Genomic DNA, 15,022 nt, shown 5'->3' with positions numbered 1-15,022 from the left:
CCATTCCACCCCATCCAGAATGGCTACAAACACACAAAGCAGCTCCACCTCAAACACACACGTCTACATGCTCACAAACATGACCTAAGGATGCAAGAGTACCACACAGGGTAGAGTTAATGCCAGACCAAGAGACACAGCCTGACAGTACACACAACGATGCTGAGGTGATGTGACGCAGATGCCCAGGTGTGGCCTGCCATGTGAGAATGCCAGAACGGTGGATGATATATGGGCGATAACACCTCAGTGAGTAATGGAGACAAAACACTGTGAAAGACTAAAGACTACAATGACACAGGTGTGGGAGATACGGACATGCCGACAATCAACATGATTAAGCAATGTCAATTTTATTGCGGTGAAGCAAGCCTTTTATAATGCTAGTGAGAATCACATGATATAATCACATGGTATAATTCTTTCTGACTGGACAGTTATCTTTGCACAAGCTCCTTAAGCTCTTTCTTCTGATTGGATGAAAACTGCCACATTGACATTGTACAAACTTCCTTCTCTGCCCAAACCCACACCCTGAAGTTGTTTAACTTCCTGTGTTCTTCTTCATTCTTTCTGGGTTATGTCCTTGCCGACGCTGAGGCTTTACCAGTCTTGCTCATATGCAGGATTGCTCACAGGTCCATTTTCTCGCAGGGACTCCTTTAGAATCCCCACATATCCCTCTTTTTGTTTTTAAGCAATCTAAACTCCTTGTAAGCCTTTTTGCAACGATTGTCCAATACAGGTAATTTAGCATGGCAAAATAATAGCAAACACAATAATCACAATAATTACAATGATTCCTCCTTTTAACAATTCTTTTAACCATCCTGTAATTCCCAGGGAGTCAAACCATTCAGATAAGGCATTCCTTCAAGATCTTCACATCCATGCCCTTGTGCTAAAAGCAAAAATCAATGGCAGCTCTATTTTGTAACATAGCATGTCTAACACTATCGGCATCAGTTAAAAGACCACTTAAAGCTAAAGAAGTAGCATTAGTTTGTTTGCTAAGCCAAAACTGCAGTGGATTCGGCCATGTATCCACAGGTATTTCTACCAAGCACGTAGAGAACGGATTTTCAGGGCTTCCGGTGGCGTTTGGTTGTGAGACCACCCATCCTTCACCCTGAGACAGGTTCCAACACAGGCCAAACACCGAGCAGGAACCCAGCGAGAGCTGGCATCTGTGAAAACACAAACATAACCCTCGCTCCAAGTTAATATCTCATTCGGTTTCTGTTTCATCTTTCTTAACTTCCTTTTTCCAGTATCAAAGATTGGGTAAAGACCAAGATCAAAGTGAGAGGAAGACTGAGAAGAAGGATACTTTCATATTGCCTTCTGAAGAAACCAACCTCACACCCAGCTGTTACCTAGACGTGATTTCTATCTTTGTCTCAGGCATTTTCCCCTTTTCGCATTTACCTGACCTTTGGTCATTCTCAGAACATCATCGGTTTGCGAGGAGAGCCCTTCAAACTTCTTTCTGTAGCTCTGGGATCCAGCACTTATCTGGGTGGCACCTGTAACTGTGAATGTAAAAGTGTTTTTCTTCCTTGGAGCTTTTTCTTCATTGTGACTGTCTAGAACACGGGGATGGATCAGACACCTTTCAGGGTGCCTTCGAGCTGAAATGATTCTATCGTTCTAGGAGAAATACAGTCATACAGCTCTCTACCCTACTTTATGGAGAGTATCTTGCATAAACCTCAGGTGGTCATGATGTAATTTTTTTTCTATTTGGAAACCTAATTTTTAATCATTTGAATGGGGACTCTTTAGTCCGAGGAGGAGAAGGCTAAGGGGACACCTCATCACTCTCTACAACTACGTCTTGTAGAGAGGTTGGTGCTGGTCTCTTCTCACAGGTCATTAGCGATAGAACAAGAGGGAATGGCTTTCAAGTGCAACAGGGGAGGTTCAGACTGGACATTAGGACAAAATTTTTCACAGAAAGAGTGGTCAGACGGTGGAATAGGCTGCCCAGGGAGGTGGTGGAGTCACCATCCCTGGATGTGTTTAAGGGTCGTTTGGATGCGATGTTGCGGGATGTGGTGTAGGGGAGAACTTTGCAGAGTAGGCTGAGGGTTGGACTCGATGATCCCAAGGGGTTTTTTCAACCTGAACGATTCTGGGATTCTGTGAAATTTATAGAGGCTATAGTGATTGTAAACATGCATGAAGTTAGGCCTCACTTTCCTTAACTGAGAGAAGAATAGAAAAATCTAAAGTATCTGGTTTAGCTGAGAGTTAGAAAATGTAAAAAAACAGACAAGAAACACCTTTTTGAAATCAAGGACTAAGCGTCTCGCCTCCCCTCTAACTAGACATCGCAGTTTCAAATTGTAGTACCCGATGCCTTGCGGCAACACGGTCTACGTTGTCTGCCTGAGACAATTTAAAATCGTACTCAGAGGGATACTGTGTCCAGTTAGATAAGGCCTGGCCTAGCCGCTACCTAAGAGCGCAGCGACAGGTTCTCAGGTGAACGTCCTTTTTGTCTGACAGTGGAAATGAGGAATAGAGTTGGCTTCTTTGGGAAAGTCCTGTAAGAGCTCCAATGACCAAAACGGGGTGACTTTTCCATGGACAGGAGGTGCAGGGTGTGCTTGGGCCATAGTCGCAGGCCCATTCAGTGCTGCACAACTTGGGGCTCCCAGCATCTGAATGGTTGTAGGATTATCTACACTGTCCTCCTTTCCTTTTAAATGCGATCTCAGAAAACCAGCACCTGAAGAGATGCTTTACACAATCCGAGTGCCTTTCCAAACTGGGATCATAAAGAACTAGCACCTCCCGATGCAATTTCACCCACCTCCCCACCCCAAAAAGCCACCCCAACAAGCCAAAGCTGAAAGAAAATAATATTCTAGCATCTTGACATGCCGATATGCCCAGCACAGGATCGGGCTGAGTGAGAGGCCCAGCTCAAGGGAAAGACAGACAAAAGCAGGAGGAGAAGGACACGGCCATGGGGGCAACACTTGGCTGGTCCTGGATTGTTGTGGAACCACAACCTCAGTACATTATCTCCTCCCTCTTCACTGGAGCTTCCTGCAGAGAAATTACAAATCCTGTTCTCTTGAGTCATCAATTGCTCAGTCCAGAAAGTCATAGTTAGTAAGAAATACCTCATCACTGTACAATAAATACATGGGTCAATGAGATATTAGCAGTTCCTGTGAGGTGTGAACTGCTCTTGACTGAAATCAGAGGAACACACAGGGATCGGTGCTTTGTGTAATCAAATCCTTATCTAACATTTCCTTTTCACAGCCTCAACAGCACTAAGATCCATAAAAATATTAAAAACATACGTGTGCTTTATAGATCATGGGTGCATCCCCTACTATGTTTCTTAGTCATCTTCTGTCTGGTTGTCTCTGTCATTAGGGCCCCAAAGGGGAGTCAAAGAAAATTGAGGATATTCTACATTCATGCAGCGGGGCCCTAAAGACTGTATTTCTGTGTTTTCACATACTCCCTGCATGACAAATCCCCCACACTGGTTGAAACTAACACTACTTGAAAATAAGTCCTGAGATAACGAGCCAAAGATCCAAGGCAGAGGGCTACTGAAGGAGAGCTGAACTTGCCTTGGTATTACGTGTGCACATACATCGTCTGCTGCTGAATTGAAAGGCCCAAGGGAAAGAAAGGATTTGTTGCTTTCACCTTACACCTGTTAAAACATACTAATGTTTTTCCAGATGGTACTTCTCAAGATCATCAGACATCTCCTGTAGGTGCATCATATCAGATCTTGAACAGATTAACAGTGGTACCACCTGTATTGTATTAAAAGTTTGCAAAGCTTCCAGCCTGAGATCCAGCATTCCTGAACAAATTTATATGGCTAAATTTAAACCATCAACTCCCAACATCTTAGCAGCACTGATATTTTAATGAAGCTATTTACTAATTAAGGTAGCAAAATCCATCTCAAGTCAACACTCAAATGAGAAAGAAATTGGTTGTAAAATAAAAACTGAGCAAAACTTCTCTGGGAACTTAGAGATTGCTTAAAATAGAAGGATGTTGACAATTTCCTCCTAATGAAGACACTTGCTGATAAAAGCTCCCTTGTAAAGCAAGACGTTATGTAAAGATATATATTTTTTTAAAACAATTGAATCTGTTAATTATTTAACTGTTTCTGCAGTCACTAGGGGTCAGGGCAGTCACAGGAACGGGCTTGAACAAGGCCCTAGAGCAAACCTTCGCTAGCATGTGCTTTATTCCAGCTCTCCAGAGCCAAAGCCTCTCTGCAGTGCTCTGCAATGGCTTTAAATTAAGAAAAAAGGGTGCAGTAGGCTTGTTATGCTTCCTCATGGCCAACTCAGGGGAGAGGAACAACAACTTCTATTCAAAATCGCTAAATAGCTATTTTTTGTCTCTTAAAACACAGTGATGACACAACCCTACTTCTCCATCATCCTACACGGTTTCCAAAAGGCATTTCTGTTCCCTCCTGAACTGCAGAGCCCTCACCACACCTTCTCCTCAGGGAAACAGTCTTTGAAAAGAGGTGTTCCCAGGCAGGGAGTCTCATTTTACCTTTCCAGTCTGGAAATATTTTAGATCATTTTAACTGCCTTTGCTTTTCCCATTCTGTTTTTCTTACAGGTGAAAATAATGATAGAAACATGCTACTGTTGAATGTAGTATTTGAGGCACCTGAGAGTACAACTACTATGCTGCAGAGTAACAGTTCCAGATCTGTGTCTACGTTATCACTTTAGACCCAGCCTTTCTGAGGAACCTTCACTCAGAAGCGACGTTCTACCTCAGACCATTACATGATAACAAGATTTGCACAGCACAGTTATGAACCAAGTATTTGGCCAGTAGGTTCTTCCTGCAGGCTTGACTAACTAGGGGTACAGATCACACACCACAGAAACATCTAAATGCCTAATCACATTATTTATGTTTCAAAAAATTAATTTTACTTCCTGGTTTTTTGCCTCAAGAAATTATGAGCAGTGAAAGAAACCCTAAAGCAAAAGCAGACAATTCATAGATACTGCTGCACACGTGGATGCCGCATCGAGGACAATTCTCACAGCAGCAAGATCACTGTAGTTTTGCTGCTAGAAAATCACAGCCCTGAGCTTCAGAACTGAGCTCTTCTCTTACTATGCTCCTCAGGCAGGTGACCTTGAAATACCATAGCCAGGAGGACACATGCAAAAGAAAGGTTAGAGAACGTAGAGCGACACAGCAGAGTCCACTTCATACAGTATGGCACATGTAGAAAGATCTCATGCCCGCTAGAAAGCCCTGCATAAGCCTCAAGTTTATACAAGAATCTGCATTTCAGCAGCATCACACTGAAGTGACAGTTACAGTATACCAACCACCAAAACCTAACTCAAGCTGATGATGATGATTCATGAACAAAAAGTTCTGCTCAACAATACCCACTGCTTTCTAGGATCATTGCAACAAATTGTATTTACCCAGACTGTAGAGCGCATTCAGTGTCATCATCCATATACTTTACGCAACAGTCCCCAGAAACATTAAGAACCTGCTGGTCATCCATCAAGGGAAGGAACCAGGAGTTTAACAAAAAGCATACTTGCACTTCTGGGGCTACCTGGCAAATTTACAGGCACACGAAGACCACCATTCTTCCCTCCACTTCCCCCCAACAGTTGTAACTGAACATTTTTTTTTTCCCCACCCAGTTTTCTGTTATCTCAGTTATCTTAAAATGGCACACTATTTTCACAGCCATGTTGAAATGACCAGACTTCTTTTATTTCTCAAGATGTGCATGATTTTAGCTGTGTAACTCTTTCATCTCTTTAAGTGCTGGTCATTTGCTCAGGTGATACAGCAAATCATGTAACACTAAGCATTAAAGAATGACTTTTTGGGCTCACGCTTGTCCCTGGTTTCACACTAGGATTAAATATTCCTGAAGTTTGGCAGATGAGAGCATAATTAAAAGCAACCTTGCAGAAAGTAGTATTATTTCCTAAATACCTGAAATAATTAAATATTCCTGCACAAAATAGCAAAGAACACCGCCTAGAAACTTCTCTTTGAAGAGTAGACTGAGCCATCCCAGAAAGGGGTTACCATATCTAGTTATCATTGATTAAACAAGAGCTCCTCAGGGAAAAGAGTGTGCTTCAAAGATGGAAAACTTACCTGGCAACAAATTCCTACTGCACCAATTTTCAATCATCTCAGAAGACAGTAACACAGTACACATGTCAAATCTTCACAGCCATCTTCCCTCTGAGCACCTCCCTTTCATTACATTGCTGCAGACAGCAAGCAAAAGAAAGATCTTTCAGACTAAAATGAAATTTATTAATAGAAAAAGACTAAATATACATTATCTAAGAAGAACCTGGTAGGTGAAAGTACAATAAAGACATAAATGTGACTGCTAGATATACAGTAAGAATTGTGAGCTCCCACAGACTGTGGGCTTATTTGCACAATTGCCATTTTCTTCTTTTCTCACAGCATAAAGAAAACATAAAGAAAAAAAAAAAGAGTAAATTACATTTATACCACCTGGAAACCGTTTGTATTTTAGTAGACGATGTACCTGAGAATAAACCCTGTATTCAGCCGCTCAAAACCTGTCAGTGTTTCCCCACACCCTGGAACACCCATCCCAGGCCATATATTCCTGCAGGCAGCCCCTGAACTGCCTTATTTACAAGCAGTTGCATGAACACCACGCTCATCTTTTCCACTGTTCATTTTTGTTCCTCTCTCGCTCTTGCTTTCTATTCTCTCACTCAAGTTTTACCTGTAGCTGAGAGAATACGTAATAGGTGTGTTAGAACAATTTTAATGTCATTGGAAGCACTTTCATATTTGTATGGGATGTTGATTCTGTCCCATACATTTGTTTGCCAGTCATCAAGGCAAAAATGACTGACTATGCATAATCACATGTACAAACACTGATATGCGAGAAATCCTAAAGGATACTCACATAAACTACAGAATTGTAATAACTTTGTTCTGTAACGCTCCTCATCTTTTCCAAACTTCTCAGCCCATTACTTGTCATTCTCCTATGCTTCATCTTTTCTTTTTCAGGTTGTTATGATAAAGTCAGCATTACTTCCTTGCTTACCTTGCACATGCCAATTCCCTGACTGGGCAACTGTTCAAACAGAAAAGAACAATTATTTATAGTCTACTTTATCAACTACAACAAAGAAGCCCCATGAACAATGCACCAGGCTGAGTACAGGTGCCAAAAATCACAAAGCTCTCTAAAAGAAGATGAGATCTAGCTATGACTGTACTCTTCTTTTACAGCTCCTTTCCAACTACTCTAAATTACATTTTTGCTTCAGAATATGGTGGTAGGCTTTAGTTAATTTTAAGTATTTTTTTCCTCTAAATTTGAAGATATAAATACAGTGGAAAAGACAAAACAGTGTTTATGTCACGCTGTATCTTTCAAAGCTCTCATCCCCTTCTCCATTCTGTAACAGAGTTCATGTATCCCCTGTGAGTTGCCCCTTCATAATTACCCAGGAAGAACAGCACAAATATACAAATATCAGAAGGGAAGCCCAGAATGGAAGCAAGCATAGAGAGAACATCAGGAGAGTTTCTTTAGCTTTCAATTTTTCTCTCCCCATTTCAGTGTAAGGACTATGGGAACACACAGACTATGGGAAAATAGCGACTGTGAACAAACAGCAGCAGAACAAACAGCCTTGTCCTTGCTCAGCTCCCGGAGACAGCGGGTCTCCACAAGAGCACAGCTCCACCCAGACAGCTGTTATCCATGTCTGGATGCACTGCCTAGCCATGCTGCCATCAAAGGAGCAATTATTAAAAGGATCAGTGTAATTTACTTGTGTTTTATGTTAGAGCAGAATTATTTATTTTTTGTTTCCCTTCAAACAATGGGCCCTATCAAGAACGGGTTAAAAACAAGCACACCTACACACCCTCCCTAGAGCCCTGCCAGCTAAAGGGGTGAGCCTCTGCCTCCTCAAGCACAGGAGACCAGCTAGATGAAGCTGGCCAGCTGAGGGTTCCCTGCCATGGGCTCAAGTTTACAATTCAAATTGACTATTTTCTGATGGATGTTAAGTTTCCGCATGAAGCTGAACATCATGCTATTGTGTAAAAAGGCGAGAAAAAACTTCAGCAAGGTCTTACTACAAAGCCAATGGATATGAACATTTCTCCCAGCTCTCACACAGAATTGAGGTGTTTCAGCAATTATCAGTATCCATTCCTCTCTTTCGAGTTTCCCTGCAAGCAATAGAACTAGATGCGATCTCTGCAAGAAATGAATGAATTAATGGCAAAGACTCCTCAGCATGATAAGAGATAGTGCATTGAAGGTATTAGGATCAGGCTTTAATGCCCAAAACCAGTCTCACAGCCATGTTCGAGCCATAATGGAACTAGAACAAATAACAGTGCTACACAACATCAACTGTGCAAGGAGTTGGGTCCCCACCCCCACCCAAAATAAAACTTAAGAACAATGCAAAGATTAAACAGGTTAATTCTCTTTCTCTATCAAGAGAAAAGTGTTTATGCTCTCTGTTTAAAGCTATTCATAACAAAGATACAACACATTCATCTGTAGAAGCTTCCATTCAGGTCAGAGAAAACCCTTTTTAAACATCAACAAGTTACACCTCTTCAGCACTTCCTATAAAATAAATATTACCTATAAAATGAAGGTAGTATTGTAAAGAAAAAAAAAAAAAAAAGAACTACAGGAGGCATATCCCACTGAATTTGGGTAATACCTTCCTGGCAACTATTTCTGACCCAAGAGACTTCTGAACCAACACCTACCACAAAAGGTTTTTTCCTTCTTCAGGTGTTAGCTAGCAGAGATCACTGTTCTTTTAATTTAAGATTGTTTCTCTAGAACAAGTGCACTTTCCACTCAACTTTCTTCCCCAAAAGGAAACACCTTAATGGTAAACTGCTGTGCAAAGAATATTATGTGTGTAATACCTCTAGAGGGACCAGAGTTCAAATCAAATCTTTACAGAACCAAAATATCTAGGCTGTCTATAGGAGATCAACACTTCAGAGGGACACTCAAACTCACCACCTTAGCTTTCCCCTTGAAGAAACCTGCGATCCATACGCCAGCTGCTTATCCAAACACCAGCACACACAGACCTTGCTAAGCAGACCCTTTGCTTGTGCTTCGCTATCAAGCATCTAAGGTCCTGTCTGCACTTCCACATCAGTGACTATCCCCAACATACTGTCGCTGTGTCTGATGGCTGCTGGTGGAATCAAAGGAGGCTCCTCTTCTGGGGTCAGGGAAGATTGTGGTATGGGCAAAAATGGGTGAAGAGGAAAGGCCACTGGTGGATTTGGACATGGTTGCAACAAATACACGGCACAGTACTTACACAGTTGGAAAAGTAAAAAAGGTTTCAACACCCTCTGCTATCACCTCACTAGTTCCTAGACATTGAAGGCTGCACCCCACTCCCACATGGCAGAATAGCAGAGTCCTTCAGCTGATGGGCTCAGGTAAGCCAAGCAGAGAACAGCTAGAAATAACACTGCCAAGTGATGAGGACTGGTTGTAAATTCAAACACCATTTTGATTCATTAATCTCCAACAGCTAAAGACAAACCTAAAGCAAAATCAACATGACTGTAGACTAAGCACTCATACTGGGGCTATTTTTCAGCCTGCTGAGAGAAAATGAGCTGATCAGAGACACACTTCATTGAGAGCAGCCACATTAGTGCTGCTTCAGCAAGCCTGCAGTTAGTTCCCATTAACTGACCTGTTTCAGAAGCTGGTAACACCATAATTAACCTTTGCTTCAATTTGAGGTGAAACCTGTCCACCTCCTGATGATACCGCACCTGCCCTACAAGCCAGTGCAAGTTTATCTCTAGTCTTTTGGTGGCAGTGTCCTGGTGATGAGCTGTGACTCATTTCCCATTAAGGGGCACAAACATTCAAGACTTCCCTGGGAAAGCAGCAGAGCAGAGGTACTGTTTTGCTGGCTCAACGGACAGTGGCCAGTTGAAATCCTACCAGGTGATTGCAGGGAAGCCAGGAGCCCACTACAACTGGCAGCACCAGGAGCTAAGAGCCATCAGCAGCGAGCCAGCCGAGAAAGACACAGATCAACACCACAGTGCCAGAGTCATGCCCACCAAGGCAAGCTTAGTGCTTCAGCAGCAACAGTCTGGACCAACTGAAAATATGAATGGTTTATGCATTCACATTTCAGAGTAGCTTGTTAGGTTACAAATACCAACATTCTATAGAATTATGTCCCTTAAGTAAATCGATGAGATTCAGAGATAAAGGAAAAACACAAAACCACAAACAACCAACTAAAAAAACCCTTCAACCACTATTTGTTTAAATCCATCCATCTGAAATCTGTCTTCAGCAGCCCCACCTTCTACTGGTCACTGTTATCTCTTACCATATACCTGCCCACATAATGCGATGTATCAGTAAATCTTGAGAACATTTACTACAAAATGCAGCTTTCCAGTATTGAATTTCATGTTATTGTTAGCTGATATTCTTCAGGGCCTACATGCATATATACAACTTATTGCTGACAAAAATCTCTCTCTAGTGAAATAGTGTACATTACACAGATAAGATCCTCCACATTTGTAAGAAAATTCCAAAGTTTGATGAAAATAATTTTGATAAGTTTTTCTCTGTTCTGGGGATAATATTTGAGTATCACACCTATATTTTCTCTGTAGCAGTTTCACCTTTCAGTAGATTTTGTATGTTGATGCAGAAAGGTTCAGGTACAATAGTTGGTACATAACTTTTCATGCATATACAAAAAGTTCCTCAAAACTGCCTTCAAAAATCTGTTTAAAGTTTCACTCTCCTTTAATCATTACATTTTAATATTCTAACATTCTAACAAGAGTCATGAAGCACTTTGCCAAATAAAATACAATAAAAATCCTTCTGGATGAAGTTTTTAATAGCTTGCAAGACATAATTCATCTGAGAAAAAGCTACACGGTAAGAAAACGACAGACTAAAATATCACACTTTTTCCATTCACATAGGCACATTGCTTATTGTTAGCATTGTTGTATGACTCCAGCAACACACTTCCTCATAAATATCAGCCCCTCAGAGACACCCCACTTAGTAAAAGAACTCTCTCAAACAAACACAGACAGACAACCAACAGTGCCAGAAGGTCAGCCGACAGATGGGACAGGTGTTAAAGCCCAGATCTGAACGTATAATCTTCCCCATACCCCTAAGATACAGAGTTCAGCCTGTGACACAGATCATGAAAATATTTAACTGTGGTAATATTAATGTGCATCCCTCTATGGATAAGAGCTGATCCTATAAAGCTGATAGTTGTATTCTCCCCATCAGAAAACCTCCAAGCTATCTCGCCAATATAGAAACTCGAAGTACTTCACTAGAATCCGCATTCATCTACGCGGTTACGGGTATGCCTGTGTACAACTCTGACAGGCAGACATGCACACCCAGCTGTACACATTTCACAATGCAGAAGGAGAATAAAAGCAGAGAAACTGTAGACAGATTGTAAACTTTCTTAAACCAACTGATATACTGGAAAAGGATGCAAGTTCTTGGGTACATTGTAAACCAGTCTAAATCCAGACTGCTGTCTGTCATCCCACCTCTCCCCTCCACAGCTGCGGCTCTGCTTCTCCCCTGCACCCCCAGCAGTGTTCAGGAGCCTGCACATATTCCAACAGTCAGGAAACCCATCTAGCTCAACACCAATTCAGCACAGACTCTGAGCGAAAGGAGAAAGTCACCTCAGCCTGGGTTAGACCGGTTTAATTGTCACAGAACTACTCTATGAAAATACAGTTTAAGTAAGCGAGAAGGATCTGATCTGTATAAGGTACAGGATTTACCTCGGGGATATTGAAAGAAACCATCTCATCCTCTTCTCTCCTCACAACATGTTCTTTCTTCTTCCCTTGGGTCAGTATTTCTGACCACAGCTACATGATCAGACACTTGAACTGACTTATCGAGCCAAAACTTGACACAGCAAAGAAATTTAAAAGATTAGCGTAAACAACTTACAGGAATTGTGCACTGAGCAGAAAGTTAGCCCACTTTGAATAGACAAGAAGAGTTTGTAAGGGGTGAAAAATAAGACAAGATTGTCACCTTCTACTGAAAAGGGACAGGCATTTACAAGCAAATATCCCCTGTGGAATACAGGGGCAGCAGCTGAAAAGGGGTAAAAAATGACAGCAAAGCCTACAGCGAGTACAAAAACAACTTTTTAGCCAAGAATAAGCATTCAGACTGTTGAATTTTGTAAGTTTATCAAACACAAGCTCTCCCAGAAGTGTTTTCTAAAACACATCACCCTACCATTAACTCTACAGACAAGATTAAAATACAAGATGCACAGACTATAACACAAGAAAACACACAGCCTATGTATTTATAAAGCCCATCTCCATAAAATCAGTGATACCCTCTAACAGACTAGAAGTACTCAGGTATCACCTCATTTATATTACAGAGAATATTTATTCCTTTAGAACATACCAGCAATTTATAAAGCTAAGCAAACAAACCCAAAACACCCCCCCCCCCCATATGACTCTAAGAACACAGATTTCACTTTTTCAATATGCTATCCGGATAACACATATGCACATCAAAAAAAGAGCCCCAACTAACAATATTTAATTGGTTATTGGGCTTTTCTATAACCCAGGCACTACACAGAACTGTTTTAAAGTTAACAGAATACACACAGCAAAGGAAAGCATTACCTTGAAACAAACTCTTCTCACATTCTACACATTCTGAAACATAATCGGCTTTAATCACTGCTACACATAATACTATGGAAATGATGTAGGTGAAATGCAAGTCACATCTTAGAAAGAATTTTATGTAAATAGCTAGCAAAAACCAAAAGAACCTTGTTTTCTAGGAAAACATATTACTCACAGAGTGGCCATCCCAATCTGTCTTCTCAGTTCTCTCCTTCAAGAAACACTCTCAAATAAAGAAGGTAATGTGAAGAATATGGTGGTGATTCGTGTTAAAAATATGGTGACTTTGTTGGTGTTTGCCATGTACATAAGTTAAAGGAGATTTATCATGGCTTTATGGTTAAAAGGGGTTTGGAGGTTTTTTTTCCTCAGTGACTGTTGTTAAGCAGGTGGAAAATTACTGGCAGGACCCCCGTCAGAAGACCCCAGCAACACCGGACTGCGCAGGTGAAAAATGATTGGAGGAACCCCTGCCAGGATCCCCAGCAACATCAGAAAGCCCGGGAAAGTTTAGGGGGCTCTGCTGATTGGAGGAATCCCTGCCAGGAGCCCCAGCAACACCAGAAAGCCCGGGAAAGTTTAAGGGACCCTGCTGCGCATGTGAAGATGGGACTATGAAAGGGAGTGACGCAGCACTACCTGGTGCTCGTCGGTGGGGAGCAGAAAGCCCCCCCTGCCCCCCGGCGTGCCACACTTTTTTTTACTTGTTCTTATTGCAAATAAATTTATAAAAGATATTTGCAGCTCTGCCTCTGCATTTATAACAATAATATCGGAAACTAGAATTCATAAACTCGAGCAAAAGTTCAACAGTGTTTCTGCTGAACTACTGCTCTCATAGCACTTCAGAACTGTCTCTTCTCCAGACAAAAAATACTCTTTTTTTTCTATTTGAGCTCTAGTCACTATAAGAACTCACGACCTGACCATCTCGCTTCAACCATCAGTAACAGCCCTTGTTTCTCAGGCACCCCCACCCTTTTCAATAGTTTAGGTGATTGAAGCAATCAAGATAAGCTTGATTACTCTTCATTTCCATTTAACATTAGAATTGCACCTGAGGAAAACCTTCCTGCTTGAAGAGCTGTTTTCTCCTGAAAGTTGTAGGTGATTTAAAGAAAGGTATCACCTCTTCATGAAAAAACTTTCATCCCATCTGTAGGCAAATACAGCTAGCCTTGCAATACCAAAGCATGCAGCAGAAACAGATTTTTTAAAAAATTGGCTAATTAGCCATCTAAACTTGGAAAAAAATAAAGGCCGGTATTTTCCTCACATCAAATAGATGGTTATCAACCTGAGAGAAAAGCACAGAAGCAGCATACAAACAACAGTTTTCCTGATTCTAGGATCACAGCAGTGCTGTGAGGATCATAAAGTGTTAAAAGCCACATGAACTTCTGCAAATAACAAGAGCATGACCAGAGGTTTAAAAAAAACTCTCAACAAATCTGCTTGAAAACTTTTTTTCTTCTTTTTTGGCTTTACCACCACAACCTCCTAGAGAAGCATCTGATTTTCAGACTTTGAAATGTTAGCACAAGTACTGTCACGCATATTCAACAAATAAATAAAGTCACTTTTAAACTTCCATAGTATGAAGGTATTTGATTAGGTTAGATAAGACTGTCCTGCTAAAAGTACCTTTGTGTCTGAACAGCAAACGTTGGTTTTCTGAGTTTGTTGAAGCTTCAGGACAAAAGTTCAGTTTGTGTTCCTTCAAAGTATCTTGCAAGAGAAAAATCTATTTTCCTTCAACAAAGGCAATACAGACAGACAACCCAGAAAAGTACAGAAATGATGTACGTGCTAATCTCAGAGAAAGGCTCTGATATTACAAGACATCAAGACAGTTGGGAAGCAAGCTTTTTTCCAAAGATGTATTCAACTTTACAAAAGCATTATGGTTTTACCTTAAACTTTCTGCATCTGGGATGTTAGCGGGGCACTGCCATCTAAACGCCACGGTGCAGAGTAGCCTCAGGGTCTTTCGGTAGCTTTAGGACCTGGCTTGTGATAGACTCTGTTGGCCCAAAATCCACATGGCAGTGAGCTGTGGTGAGTGCTCGAATCCATCTGCCGCCATTAACCGCGTGTGCGAAGGGCTCCCAGTACCAGCTGAAGTCACAGAATCGTCCAGGTTGGAAAAAACCTTGAAGATCACCCAGTCCCACCATTAGTCAAGCGACACTTGGCCGGCTCCTCAGCACTACCTGGGTGAGAACGAGCTGACAGGAGGGTG

General features: G+C 41.5%; 1 long non-coding RNA gene across 1 annotated transcript; it reads right to left on the bottom strand.

The window, feature by feature from the left end:
- Positions 1–334: 334 nt before the first annotated feature.
- LOC141938833 (uncharacterized) lies at positions 335–14,746 on the bottom strand. The gene is made up of 3 exons (XR_012627401.1): positions 14,694–14,746; positions 6,166–6,281; positions 335–1,187 (listed from the first exon to the last, which is right to left on the bottom strand). It is a non-coding gene; the product is annotated as an uncharacterized LOC141938833 (long non-coding RNA).
- Between the last annotated feature and the right edge of the window lie 276 nt (positions 14,747–15,022).

The sequence above is a fragment of the Strix uralensis genome, unplaced genomic scaffold (genome assembly GCF_047716275.1).
Source record: "Strix uralensis isolate ZFMK-TIS-50842 unplaced genomic scaffold, bStrUra1 scaffold_336, whole genome shotgun sequence".
NCBI lineage: Eukaryota > Metazoa > Chordata > Aves > Strigiformes > Strigidae > Strix > Strix uralensis.
The sequence above is the reverse complement of the archived record's forward strand: the minus strand, read 5'-3'. Positions and strand labels throughout refer to the sequence as shown.